The sequence below is a fragment of the Manis pentadactyla genome, chromosome 11 (genome assembly GCF_030020395.1).
Source record: "Manis pentadactyla isolate mManPen7 chromosome 11, mManPen7.hap1, whole genome shotgun sequence".
Taxonomy (NCBI): domain Eukaryota; kingdom Metazoa; phylum Chordata; class Mammalia; order Pholidota; family Manidae; genus Manis; species Manis pentadactyla.
The window spans coordinates 48398161-48410340 of NC_080029.1; the positions used below are offsets into that span (position 1 = coordinate 48398161).

General features: G+C 36.8%; 1 protein-coding gene across 4 annotated transcripts in view; it reads right to left on the minus strand.

The window, feature by feature from the left end:
- FRMD6 (FERM domain containing 6) overlaps positions 1–12180 on the minus strand; it is a 251856-nt gene that overhangs the window by 82135 nt on the left and 157541 nt on the right. The window contains exon 3 of one of the 4 annotated variants that reach the window (XM_036917794.2): positions 7109–7222. The exons of the other annotated variants lie outside the window; for them this stretch is intronic. The gene's annotated coding sequence lies outside the window, so the exon portion shown is untranslated. The remainder of the gene's footprint in view (positions 1–7108; positions 7223–12180) is intronic. 4 annotated transcript variants of the gene reach the window in all.

Sequence of the window (12180 nt, forward strand, 5' to 3'; positions counted from 1 at the left end):
GTTTATGAATGTGTAGACTTAATATACAAATCAGTATAAAATATTTAATCACATCAGTAATTTTCACTGATATTATTTATGAATATGTACACTGTCACTCCTCCCTTTAGAATTTCAGCTTCATGTGAGCACAGACCTAATGTCTCTAACTTCTGTGGCCCTAGCATCTAGTAAAGTGCCTGGAACATATTTCTGGAGTGAGTAAATTCCATACATTATGTGTAATGAAGGAGTGTGTATATGCACACACAGTTATGTTGAAGGTGGGGTGGAGAAAAGAAGGTGCTGGGGTAAGAATGGGGAAGGATTAACACTTTCTTGAGATGTGTTTTGGACATACATCCCAGATAATAAAAAGAAAGGACCTATCATTTAAGAAGACTTTTGGTTGATTTGAAAGGGACACTATGTGTCAAACAGTTCTCACACAGTGTTTATATTTAAAGTATAAATATATGCTATAACTATTCAATACTCTATATCTACTGGCATTAATGTATATTTTATTTCTGTTTGCAGTCCTCCCCCTGCCTTTACTCACCCCATCCTTTGAGATAACAGATGTTAAATGGTTTTTACTAGAGCAGTTAATCAATTATTGAATTCCTTGCCAACAGAACATTTTGATGAGATGCCCTTGGGAACAGAGTGGTTTGGGTTGAGCAAGGGGAAAATTAATGGCCTTGATTCCATTTGCTCAGTTGCCCCACCTCCGTGTGAAGTTGAGCTGGATGTCATCTGGAGCTGCTCCATCTCTGGACACTGGAAATTGCTCTGTCTACCACATCTTGCCCTTCTACCTCTCCCCCAGGGCCGCTGTTAGACCTTAGAGATTTTCACTCACCAAACCCCTCCCAGTTCTTTCAAATTTTAGTTGTTTTTGGCTTCACTGCTTTCCTTTTGAGTTTAAGGCCTGGGCTCACTATTTTGAATATATTCTGCCCTATTGTCACATATCCAATAATCTCATTGACCTTCCAAAACAGCTTTCTTAACAATACCAAAATTCAACTTCAGTCGTGCATTCTCTTGCATTTTGCTTAAAGTCTCTGAGGAAGACTAAAAATTGAATAAATGAGTTGGTTAGTCACATCACCAAGACAACAGTAGTGGAGCTCTCACAGATGCCTGGTCAACTTTTAATTCATTCCTGGTTGGCTCCCTTTCCTTTCACCACAATGACTATTCAGATTTTGTGACTCTCTTCAAGTCCATCATCCCACTCTGAAATCCTGCCACTCTCATGGGTCAACCTAGCCGGATTCTTTACTGGTCACTGGTCTAAAAGGTTTATAAGTATTACCTTGTTGAATCCTCACAGCAGCCCTTTGAGAGGCAGGAGCATTATCCCTGGTTGACAGATGCCCAAGAGCTAACAAAAAATAATAAGTGGTGATGCCTAGATCCGAGCTCAGGAAATCTGTCTCCAACCTCCTGCTTTCTCCTTGAAGTGTCTTGTTTTTGGTGCAGGGCTGATCAGGCATTTTCTCACTTGTCCTGTCCACTTCCAGGCTGTTCTCTCCTGACTCTTTTCAATCTCCTCCTTCCCAAGCTCTGAACCCCAAGCCCCACTAGCAATTCAAGTGCCTTCTCCATTATTCTCTTATTTATTTAGCAAATACTAAGTACCTGTTGTGTTCCAGGTGTTGGGAACACAGAGATAAACAAGACATAATCTCCCATCTTGGAACTTAAACTCTAATTATCCACTCTCCCTTTTAAATGTTCAGTATCTGGCCATCCCATAGATCCTTCTTTCCACCTACAGAATGTTGGAGTCACTACATTTCACACGAGATATAGCACTTACCCTGACAAGGCACCAGGTGCATGTTTGACAGATGGATGAATGATTCCAGGTAAAATAATTAAGGTTTGGAAGTTTGTCACTAATCCCCCTTTCAAAAAAGTGGTCAATTCAGGTGGGCCTCTAGCTCTTCCTACCTTTTTGTCTCAGTAGACTTATAGGAAGGTTCTGAAAACAAACCCTTTGATACCAATGACTGACTAGTCGCACTTTAGCTGAAATGCATTCCCACCAAAATTACTTTGAACAGGTACAAATAGTTTAAGCCTTGGAATCTACAATTGTGGAAAGATACACATCCTTGTTAAAGGAATATTAATATTTTTAAGGGGGAGATATTAGTGATACAAGGCACTTTTCAAACTTGTATTTTGTTACTTCTAATCTAGTGTTTCTCAACCGGAGGTGGTTTTGTTCCCAAAGGAACATTTGGCAGGGTCTGGGGACACGGTTTGGTTGTCACAGCCTGCAGGAGTGGCGGGGGTGTGCACAACGTGCTGGACGATGGTGCTGAGGTCGTCTAGTGGATAGAGCCTAGAGATGCCGCTTCACATCCTGCAATGCAGGGCGCCTCACAGCAAAGAATTATTGTCCCTAGTTGAGAACCACTTATCTACAGGGTGAACTTCAACCTTTAGTTGCCCTGTGAGTAGGGCTGAAGGGAGGCCCCCATCTGGGGATGCTGGCTGAGCCTGCTAAAGGTCAGCTGACAAATACTGCGGAAGGTTGAGACAGAGTGAGGCATTTGGGCTCAGTCTCTATCTATCTGCTCTTCCCCTAACTCTACCTGGATCTTTTCTCAGCCTCAAGACTCTTGATATACAGCATATGTCTTCCTATGTCACCCTTTAAAGTATATGGTGATTTTGAGGGGGAAAAGTAAATAGGATAATCCCTTTATCTGACAAAAGCATTTTTTGCATTAGTATAATTTCTACTTCTGGCAGTGAATTTCTAATGTGGTAGAACACATCCTCTTTGTCAACAGAGGTGTGGCCAGATTTTTCTCAATCCAGATTAAAGGACAGTGAGGTAAAGAAGAAAAAATTTGGAAATATTAAAGTTTTTCACTTAAGTCGGTGAAGAATCAACTTACTGAACTAAAATTAGTCTCAAAGAAGAGCAGTTATATTAATAAAGTGTACACTTGATAATTTAACCAGGCCTGACTATTTATTAGCTCTTACGATGATTAATACTTGTAATTATTTAAGTAGTTTGCCCAAGTTTTTGAATTAGTGTACTAGAAATGTTTTAATAGGTTAATGTGCATTTTGAACAAATAGCTACTGCCAAATATACAGAAATAAACTGGAGGAATCATTAGGGCTATCAAAAATTATTTGCATTAATGTTTTGGTCACATTCATATCAGCTGAAGCCACATTTTTATCTCTATACCTCCATTATTATTCATATCATTAACATTTATAATAAAGAATATGTACATACTCAGATATTTTCAAATTCTCAGAAAGCAAAGCCCAAGAAGAATAGATATAAAAAGTGTACCATTAGCACCTTTTTCAAATATAGCCTGATTTCCAGTTGGATTTACTAGCTGATTTCTTTCAAACAGCTGTTCCCAAACCTGTACATGTATTGGAACCATTTAAGAAAAGGTGACAAAGCTGGGAATTTCAAATTAAAATACCAGCAACAAACTGTCCAAATGATTCTGCCACCCTTTGTGATCCTTGTGATCCCTGTGACCCTTTGTGTCCCTTTGGGTAGGTGCTCTGTTAATGCTTACACTGAAGATTTAACTGAAGAGGCCAGATTAAAGATACTTTTGAATGTTTACTTTAAGGCCCCAAGTGCCTTAGGTATTGTGACTCTACCAACCCTGTCCAACGAATAAAATGGTAGGAGCGGGTAATGAAGTAAAGGGAGAATGTGTTAAGATGTGATTACTATTCTTTGTATCACAATAAGGACACTAATGTCAGTGCATCCAATTCAAATTTAGGAAGGGTTGCCTATTTTTAATTTTCTATGATGTGAATGGAGTAACTAAAGCTGATTTTTATTTTGGTCAGTAAGAAACCGTTCAACTAAAGATAAAGTAATGGAGCCCACAAGTCTTAGTGGATAACATAATTGCATCTAATCCCCAGAAACTTCCATATCAATCTAATAGTACATAAATGAATCACAGTCTTAATTAACATTTCCATAAATGTACTGAAGGGCAGCTCTGAGAAAATGGAATACAGACTGAACAGGATATGTAAGCATCCCAATTTCCACTTCTTCCCATTTCATAGCTTTGCTCTTTTGATGCTGCCTAATAAACATCTATGTATTTCATCCCCACTGCACTGACACACACAAGGACTTTGGAACGTGACACCGTAGATAAATATAAGGTTGCATGATAGATACTATTTTGTTCTGTGAATGACAAGTGACTTCAAAACGGTGGTTTCCAGGAGTGCAGTACATTTAAAATAATAATAACGATTATTTATTCATCATTTACTGTGTTTTAGGTACTCTGCCAACTGTTTTAAGTTTATTTAATCATTACAGCCACCTTATGAGATAGGTACCATCATAATTCTTACTTTATAAATAAGGAACCCAGGTAACTTAGCCAAATTTAAATTTAAAGACCATTAGTATTGGAGTTTCTAAATAATTCTTTTTTAAAAATAGGAAAGACACATGAAAATAATGGAAACACCTAGAATTAGTAAAATAAAAAAATTTTGACACTAAATTGTCCACTTTTTCAGCAGAGGATCTGATTTTCAGACAGCAAGCTATGGTATTAGAAAACTTGAAGTAGTACCCAAGATATGTGCCCACTCAAACTAATTCAAACCTAGCTTTGTATATGGGACAGGAAGGGCTGGGAACAAGATTCTCAGCCCTGTTTCCAGTGGGTAGATCTATTTAGAAATAATTATGAAGAATTATATGAGGTCATTTGGCAAGAAGGTGTCAATAGGGCAGTGCTTGATGACACCCCTTCCAGTCCAACAGCTTAAGTCTGCCTATGTTTTAAATTGATCAAACTAAAGAATGGCCAGAGCACTCAGTTAAGTTGCTACACCTCTCTGCATTCTATCTGCAACTCAGCTTTTTCCCTTCAAGTTTCTAGTTACTTCAGTTGAGCCACACGCACAGCGTAAAGGAGAGTGGGCAGTAAAAGTACACATGGGGAACTGACAGGCAGCTCCTGGGATCACCTTCAGCATCTTCGCCTTCATGCTCCATGGTTTCGTTTATCCTGGACAGAATTAAGTTGTAAAATGCAGCAAGTGACAAGAGCCTCCTATGTCAGCTGTGACTCCCTGAGCAGTAGCTGTCAGCCCTGAGAGTCTCTAGGAGGAATGTGAACAATGCAGAGCCACCCATAGCTGGAGGCTCCCAGTCTGAACGTGTGGTAGGGACTAAGTTACTATTCTCATTGGCATTGAGGATTGGGCACCAGCCATCCTGTCTCAGCTCATTACTGATGGCAAGAATTTGGCAAACTTTATTTCTTAAACCAAAGATTCCCCTATCCTTATTCTTCACAGTTTGGAGAACTCTTAAATGTCCTTCAGTTTCAAGAAAAGCCAGCCATTAAAACCTGGGGGAGTTGGGGAGAGATGAGTTCAATTGTAATGTGTTTTTTTAAACTATTTTTAGATGGATTTACAGATTACATTCATGAAGGTATTAAGATATCAATCAACTTGTCTTGTGAATTTAATCTTTATCCTCACTTTTCTAGATTGCCCCCACTATGTGTCATTCCTAGTTCAAAATAAAATCCCTTTAGCTTTATGACTTGTTAGGCTAATTAACAGGGAAAAAATGTTTTCCTTATTTTCATGCCCTTTAAGTTTGTTTTTAGATACAAGGCAAATATGTGTAGCAGAGTAAAACACTGTCAATTGTTCTGTTCTGCAGTGCTGATAACATGCCATTTGCTTTATGTCAGTTTCTCCCCACCACCACCACAGCAACTATTCCTAGCCGGTGGTATCACTTTTATGTGTTATGCTTCCAAAAGAAATTTTAAATGTGCAGAAGTGTGCTCCTAAAATAACGGAATAACACATATATTTAACATCTTTCATTTACATACTAAGTAGGGACACATCAATTATAGAGTACTCGGTTTTTAAAGTATTTAATGGTTGTTATTAAATGGTTCTTATTCTTCCCCTTAAATAGGACACATATTCATACAAATGAAATTTCCTGCCAATTATTTGAAAGTAAAACAACGTATTTTTTAATGTGAATTACAATTACTATTTATTTTAAATGTTTATGAATGTAACAGGATAGTTCAGAATGAGTCTGACTTTTTCTTCCCTATAGTGGCCTCAGTCTTTTCTTTCTCAGCCCTTTTGTGAAAAAGGGGCTCTCTCTTCCCGCTCAGGTCATTCCTCTCCCAGTGCAGAATCAGGACAAACAAGCCCTCCACAACCCATGGGAAATGAGCACGGGACCTTGCAATAACGAGAGACCTTCCAGAGGTCACATCCCACATTCTGGCCTTTTTCCTCTAGATTTTATCTTCAAATTGGACCTTACAAATAACTGGCATTTGAACAGCATTTTGCAGTTTTTAAACCACAGGCATTATCTCATTTGCTATACAAAAACAAGTACAGGGACTTCCTGAACCATCTTCAACACAGGTCGGCATTTTGCACAGCTGCCTTCTCTATAGCTGCCCAGAATGGGTCAGTAGCACATAGCCAGACCAAAAAATAGTCAACTTTAGGCAAATTTGTGAGTTTGACTAGTGATTTAGTTAGTTGCTGAGAGGAATAGGACTCAAGGTTAGGAGTTAGCAGGAACAATCAGGCTATGATCCCCACTGCCTTCCTCATTTTTTCTGCAGATGTGAATATGAACGGGGCAGAGCAAAGAGGTAGATGCACACCAAATGAACTCTTTTATTGAGTTCCTAAGCATTATATTTTTTCTTCTTTTCATAATCATGTAAAAAAGATGAGGTAACAGGCATGGAGACACCCCTTGTCTGAAATCTTTTTCTCCAGCTCTTTTGAGATATAATTGACATATAACATTGTGTAAGTTTCAGTGTGATGATTTGATACACATGTATATTGTGAAATGATACCACAATAAGATTAGTTATCACATCTATCCTTGTCAAAATTCTAAAGCCAGGATTCAAAACAAATCAATCTGACTGCAAAGAATGTTCTTAACAGCTAACTATGCTGCTTTGTGACAACATTTACTTAAAATATTAAATATAAAATGAAAGCGTTTTAAGTTGTTTTCTAAATATATTTGTTTAGAGATTGAACAACCAAGAGCCTTTACCTGTATGCCAATGATCTTGTGTGCCAGCACCTGAGCTCATATAATGCAGAATGCCCCTTTGCTTAGTACTGGAAAAGACCTGAAGCTTAACACCAAGCGCTGGTCAGGAGACCTCTGGGAGTAGAGTAACAGGAAAATAGAATTTTAGAGTTGGAAGGAACCTTATAGATAATGTAATATCATCCTTTCATTTTATAAATGAGAGAACTGACGTTCAGAGAGATTAAGTGGCTTTACCAGGTTACACATAGCTAACCAGTAGCAAAGCCAGGACTCAAGCCTAGACTTCTGTCTGCATTCTTTCAGTTGCCCTAAGCTGCCTACAAATTCATGAGAGAGAATTTTCCATTTCCTATTCCAGTGTTTTAAGAAATGTCACAAGCTAGTATCCTCGCATTTAAGTAAACATCTAAATTTATTTTTCTCTGTGTTATATATACATTGGTAAATAAAAATGTGTTTGGATTTCCCAAAAGTACTTGAATTCCATGAGTTTTACATTTCCTACAATGAAGCCAGGCTCAGCAATTTAATTTTCATGGGCTAAGAGCTCAGATTAAAGCCTTTCCTTGACAAATAATTGGTTTTGAGAATAGGGGATTGAGATAATTCAGATATACAATAAGCATTCATTCACTTACAGACATGTATTACACCCTACTATGTTTTAGGCCCTGTCTAGTTACAGGTCATACAAATATAATTACAACATACTTCTTCCCTTTTAGTAATACTTTTTCTGTTTCTTTCCTTATTTAGCAAAGGATCTGATATATTTTTACTGCTCTTAAATTAGGTTGATGTCTCCTAAGGTGTATTAAGAGTACTATTTATGGTATGCCACATGATTTTAGATAGTAAGGGACAAGCATTTTTCAAAAATAGTTGTGTTCACATCAATGTTTTTTAGAAAAACTAAAACAGCTCACAAGCCCATATTTAATGGATGTTATGGCTCAGAACATGGCTGATCATGCTGGTGATCCACTTTATGCAGACCATATGAAGTATAAGCATGATGCTCAGGCATGTTCTGTAAATCTGCTGTAATGTTTCAAAAGTACAATGATAGAGATCTTTGAAAGTACAGATGATATGGATTAACAGTATAGATTCTACATGTGCTGAATTTCTGTTCATCACTGCCTTCTTTTAGAAGATATATCAAAATGTCACTTCTGAAGGTTGGTAGTCATTTAGTAATTAAAGCACCCAAACTTTATTATGGCAATCATGCATATGGTCATGGTGCTATTGCCATTTTCTTTAAGTTACTTATTTTTAGGTACATGTTAGAAATTGATTAAGGTTGTTATTTATATTGTTTTCTTTAAAATGTTTTATTTGTAAAATATTACTGTGAGAGGAAAAATATAACTTAGTTTTTGTTAAAATTTTACAGTTGTCTTCTAATTATGGCAAATAATTATTCACTTTTTCATTTTTAATTCCAAGATGTGTAACTGAGTTCATATTACAAACAGTAAACATTAAAATTAGTCAGTAAAAACAAGTCATGTTAAACTTGTTTAGTGAGATGGTTGAGCTTTTAGTTAGCACCTGCAGCCTCAACCTGCATGTTTTTGCTGTATTAAAACTACCTCACACACCAGTACCACTGTTCTGTAAGCTCTTACAAAACCAAGTACCAGGCTGTGAGTGACTGGCAAGGTGTAAAGGCTATAAGAATCCAGAGAGAGCTTGCACCTCAGTTTTCCCAACTAAAAAACCCTAATAGTACAATTCAAAAAAGGAAAGTAAGCAAGAGGAAGAGAGAAACAATAGCAGACTCCCAGGCCTTATATCCAGAGAGTTTGATTTAGTAGATTAGGGCTTATATATTTTCATTTAAAAAAATTTTTCATATCAAAAAATTCAAACATAGAAAATGATTTTTTCTATATCCCATTACTTTGATTGAACAGTTAATATTTTGCCATATTTGCTTCACCTATTTTTAAAGTATTTTAACAACAAATCCCAAACATCAAATTTTACACTAAACACATGATTATGCATTCTTAAAAACTGGCATTTTGTTATATAATCAGAAACCATTATCATACTTAACAAAATTAAAAATAATTCCTTAACCTTCAAACTTTCTACTCATCCCTGAAGTGTCTCCTTACAATTGGTTTGTTGAAATCTACATCCAAACAAGGTCCATGCATTGCATTTAGTTATTATACAAGTTAGTTTTGTTTTTAATGAAGAATTCCCTTTCACTCAAAACCATCATTAACTAGTGCCTCAATCAGGCTGGCCCTCTAGGCTTTTAGAAGAAAGTTCAGATTTAGAAAGGGTCAGAGAGTTAATTTCTATGTTTTACAGGTTTGCCAGTATGGATCCATATTGGAGATATTAGACAGAAGGTGGGTGAAATGGGAAGCATTGCGTGAATTATGAACTTTGGATAAACAAGAAACTACACTCCTAAAGCAACTGCAAATTTTCTGTGCCATCTTTCCCCAAAATGTTTAACAAAATGATTAAAGTTTCTTTTCAAGCAGATCAGGAAATACCTATACAGCATCCCCTCTTGCTCATAATGCACATTTAATATATTAAAGACTCATTGGTGTTGCACAAATTTCTCTCGGTGTTTCCCAAACTTATGCATGTGGAGTTGGGCTTTGCTTTCTGCCACAGATCACCCATTAACATCTTTTGGAACATGCTTTGGGAAGTACATTGATCTAATCTACTATTATTACTGTTTTTATTAAGTAAAACAATAAGCATTTGTTCTAGCAAAGCACCTCGTAATCACTTTTGCTCATTTTCTTTTCATTCTTAGATGCTGTGGTATAAACTGGTATCTTTATTCCCAAAGATCAGTACATGATATGAGCTGAGGAACAAGCTGCTGCCAGTGTAAGGATTTAATTTACGGCTCTAAAATTTGAATATTTAATTGATAAAAATCTATATAATCCCCAGTTGCCTGAGTTTGTGATGGCTATTGTTAGATAAAAAATCATTTCACAGTATATAACTCATATTCACGTCTCCCATCCCTCTTAGCACATTCCCAACCTAAGCATGAACAGCCCCTAACATGCTCCAAGGAATAGAAGAACCAAAGGGAAATAATACCATTTCCCTTGAAAGTAGACATCCTAAAGATGAGTTACCACTTTTGCTTTCATGGTGACTGTATAAACATTTATGAAGTGAGAGGCACATAAATGTTCCTAAAGACCAAGATTAAGGATGCCTCCACTGTGGAACTGTATATGTGTTTCTTTGAGAGAGTTCCTCTGAGTACCCTGTAACTTCTAAATGCTCCTCTCCATCTATATATTGCCAAGTGGTGGTGGGTGGCAATGACATCAGTAAAGATTCTGCTTACCCAAAGGAAGCAGAACTATTACTCAAAAAAATGTGCCGGTTTAATTCTGGAACTTCTTAGTTTCTCACCCTGGGTGGTAAAAAATGTTTCTATGCATGTACTCTGCACTCTCTGGGCAAGTGCTCAGAATGAACCTTTTGTCAGCTGGGAGGAAATCAAAATGCCTTTTCAATAAGCAGAATACCACAACTCCCCATTCCTCCTGGAGTTACTAATTTGATCTTTAGTTTCCAAGATTTGAACTTTGTATTTACAGATGACACCAAAGTATGGAAACAGTAGAAGCCCTACATCAACAGAATTGTAATTGACCATTATAAATCTCACTGTTATATTTTCACATTAGTTTACATTGACATTAACTTTTTCCCCCTGCTCATCAGAAATTTCTTCCTGTATTTCCTCTCAGCTGGATAATGAAATAAAATTGGCTTGGAACTAGATGACCTGGGCTTCAGTCCCAGCTTTACTTACTACTTGTGTGACCTTATGCAATTTATCCAACCTCTCTGAGCTTTCACTTCTTCACCCGTAGAATGATGATTATAAAACTATCTCAAGAATTATGAGAATTTTGTAATATGAAAAATATGAGCAAGCTTATCTCACATCCACTGTGGGGGCAGTGGACAAATGTTGAGTTCTTTGGTTTCTTTTTTGCTCTGCTTACATTATCACCCAACCCCATCATTTGGGGAAGAAAATTATGAATAAATGACTTTTGCAGTACAGCACAGAGAAAACAGTTATGACTCTATAATATCTTACTATGCTGATAGACAGTGACTGCCATAGAGGTAGTGAGGACTGAATGTTGAAACCACTGTTATTTATTTGAAACCATCATAAGATTGTATATCAATGATACTTAAAAAAAAAGAATAAATGACTTCCCTGAATTTATTTTTTTGCTTATTTTCTTTGACCTACTACCATGAACTATGAGAAACTTATCCTAATGAGATCTGCTTCAGTTTGTTGGAGCAGAGAAGGAGCTGTATAGAAGCACAACTGGCTGGGCTGGAGGGAGAAACACTCAGCACTGAGACTACCTCTGCCCACATGTAGTGCTAGCTTTTTTGTTTTTGTTTCTTTTAACTTACTATAATTGTTTGGCCAAAACAAGAAAGGGCAACAAAGCATTCCTTTTTGGCTTGTACAGACATCAAAGGACCTGTTTCAAGTTGGTAGGTGTTCACTGCAGAATGTTTATGATCCTATTGAATGGATATAATTAAAAAGACAATAGAAAGTGTTGACAAAGATATGGAGAACTGGAACCTTCTTATATGGCTGGTAGGAATGTAAAATACATTTTTCACTTTGAAAAATAATTTGACAATTTCTTAAGCAGTTAAACCGACCATCTCACCCAGCAATTTTGCTCTTAAGAATCTACCCAGGAGAAATGAAAACATATATTTGCACAAAAACATGTACGTGAAGGTTCATAGCACATTATTTGTAATAGCAAATGACTGGAAACAATTCAAATGTCTATCAATTAGTGCACAGACATTGGACTACTATTCAGCAATAAAAAGGAACAAACTGTAGGGTACCTTTTGTTCTATTGATGGTGTCCTTTTCTGTACAGAAGCTTTTCAGCTTGATATAGTCCCACTTGTTCATTTTTGCTTTTGTTTCACTTGCCCGGGGAGATATGTTCATGAAGAAGTCGCTCATGTTTATGTCCAAGAGATTTTTGCCAATGTTT